Source organism: Montipora capricornis, chromosome 4, assembly GCF_036669925.1.
Source record: "Montipora capricornis isolate CH-2021 chromosome 4, ASM3666992v2, whole genome shotgun sequence".
NCBI lineage: Eukaryota > Metazoa > Cnidaria > Anthozoa > Scleractinia > Acroporidae > Montipora > Montipora capricornis.
The window spans coordinates 6,180,220-6,182,719 of record NC_090886.1 but is presented as its reverse complement, the minus strand read 5'-3'; the positions used below and the strand labels follow the sequence as shown (position 1 = coordinate 6,182,719).

At 40.1% G+C, this 2,500-nt stretch overlaps 1 protein-coding gene across 2 annotated transcripts in view; it reads left to right on the top strand.

Annotated features, from left to right (window-relative positions):
• The window catches only part of LOC138045394 (uncharacterized), a 29,220-nt gene extending 27,058 nt beyond the window's left edge, over positions 1–2,162 (top strand). The window contains exon 24 of one of the 2 annotated variants that reach the window (XM_068891883.1): positions 1,683–2,162. The gene's annotated coding sequence lies outside the window, so the exon portion shown is untranslated. The remainder of the gene's footprint in view (positions 1–1,682) is intronic. The other variant, XM_068891884.1, reaches the window with a different exon arrangement.
• The last annotated feature ends 338 nt before the right edge of the window (positions 2,163–2,500 follow it).

The window sequence follows — 2,500 nt, the reverse complement described above, 5'->3', positions numbered from 1 at the left end:
GCATACCGGAAAATGGTTTGGGGGTACTTTTTCCCGTAAACAACTTCTTATGTAGTATTATATTTCACATATATGGCGAACGCAAAAATGCCTACTTTCACGTAGAAACGGCAAGCAGCAGCCGGCAAACGTAGAAAATGGCGGGAAAATCATGGTCACGTGGTCACTTTTGCCGTTCAGTTTTCACGTAAACGTGACGCTTAATCTCTCTATTGAGCATCGCGTTTCGTGAAACGTGAAACCGAAAACGCGAAGCGGTGGTCTGCTGCTTGTCAGAAAAGCTTGAAATTATGTTATAACTCGTCTCTCTTCTTTGAAAAGTTACTTGATACCTGCTGCTAACACGCAAGAAATGAAATCGTATCAAACGAGTTTCTTACGGCGTTTGCCATAAACGAGATGCTTAATTCAATCTCTTTAGCTTTACACGCTGTGCGCTTGCGTTTTTCATTTTAAGACATATCTTTGCCGTCCCAATAAGGTGACATAACGAGTTGACAAAGGTCCTTTCACCGTCGCAACGTAAAACGTGAAATAACCAAATTTAGGGTTGCGTTCGATTGACCGTATTCCAGAATAGGAATACTTGGAATAGAAGTTAGAAATCCTTCGCTTTTACGGAGATTCACATTAAAATTGTCAAACACCTGCTGAAATGATATTTTAAACAAATATTTATTATCCTTGTTGCTTCAAAACACCAGACATTGAGCGAATGCATAAATGGCGGCCTAAAATGTATTCTTTTGTTTATTTGCTAATAAGACTTACTAGCCTCGCTATCAAGCAACCTTTCTTTTGTATTTTGTCCATGCAAACGAGGCTAGTGAGGCTAATTAGCTCATAAACAAAAGAATATTTTTTTGGCCGCCATTTATGCATTCGGTCTATACCGTTTTAAATCATCACTCCACGTATTCTTATTCCAGAATAGGGTCGATCGAACGCACCCTTAATTAAGGTTTGTAGTGTAGGTCCGCACGCAAGCGTAGATCTTTATTTCCATCTCTTAACTTAACCCTTTCATTCCCACGATCGAAACGTTAATTCTCCTAACTGGTGCAATGGATTTCTTTGTTGGGTGGTCATGAGAATTTGGTGTTATATCAAGATCACACCTCTTAAGCTGATACTATTCTCCATTCCTAATACCTGCGTGACTGACATTTCATAGAAGTTGTTTGGAGGATTTACATGCCGGGAGTCTGGCATGTATAACAGATATATTTAACAATTATTCCATGAGCGCGCGTTGGATATGAGATGATAGATAGCCAACGAGGCGCGTAGCGCCGAGTTGGCTATAATCATCTCATATCCAACAAGCGCGAGTGAAATAATTGTTTTATTAAAAACGCCCCCAAAATATAGAAAACTAGACTACGATAAAAATTAAAAGGCCCAAAAAATCACGCATATGCTTGCTGTGTTTGTAGATCATGGTATAATGGCTCATAACCGATGACGGCTTAGCCAATCAAAACTCTCGAATTGCATTATCCAATGATCCAGTTTTTAATAATCTTGGATATATCTAGAATACTGCTATCATATTAATTATTTGTTGTTGCTCTTTTCGTCGTTGGAACTGGAACCCTGGAGCCCTCTTAAAAGCTAATCTTTTCAAAAAATGTGTTGATCATTAGTTGTGACATCCATTCTCCGTTTTGTCTTCTTTCTAGGCCTCATCTGATTTCCTTATGAACCCCACCCACATGGCGTCTATAAACAGCCCAACTACGTACAGTACGACATAGTTATCGATATCGAAGTTGTTAGCAACCCGTTATCAATCATGACGCTTTCGATCACGTGCGTGATCCATCTTCGGTTCGCCGAGGCCTTTTGTACGCCTTCGTCGTCGAATATTCGTGAGACAATCGGAAATCGGAGTTCCTCTGGGTGAACGTGCAGGTCTTTGTGTCAGGTTCAGAAACCGAATAGTTTGGATATTTAGGGGCAAGCGCATTTTTAATTTTACGTAGCGAGCTAACTAATGAATTAGGAAGAAAAGTTCCCCTTCAAATGTAAAGTTTAGTATTTTTAACTTGGTTGAAGTAGGATATATAATTAATGTGCTGTATAATCGGGATTTTCGGTTACTGTAAATGAAACATTTTTATTATTTTAAACTTTTTAGTATCTTTTTTGGAAAAAGGCACATTCTACAAGAATTTTGTCATCTCTGGGTGGTGTGGTACCTCAACTAAACAGGGTGCACAACTAACTAGAGACAAGAGAAAATGAGGGGATAGAGAGGGAGGCTCCCGGTCCAGCCCTTGGGATGTGTCATGTCCACGAAAGTTATTTTTAGACTAGCGGAAGTCTAAGTTCTAGCGGAAGTCTGTCTTCCGAGACGTCCGCATGCAGGCCAACCTCGGTCTGATGTTTGAATGAATATAAACATTTCTCAGCCTTCCACATGCGCCGCCATTTTCTTTTTTCACTAAGAACCTGAGAGCGAGGCAAGACTGCGTGCGAACGTCTCGGAAGACAGAAT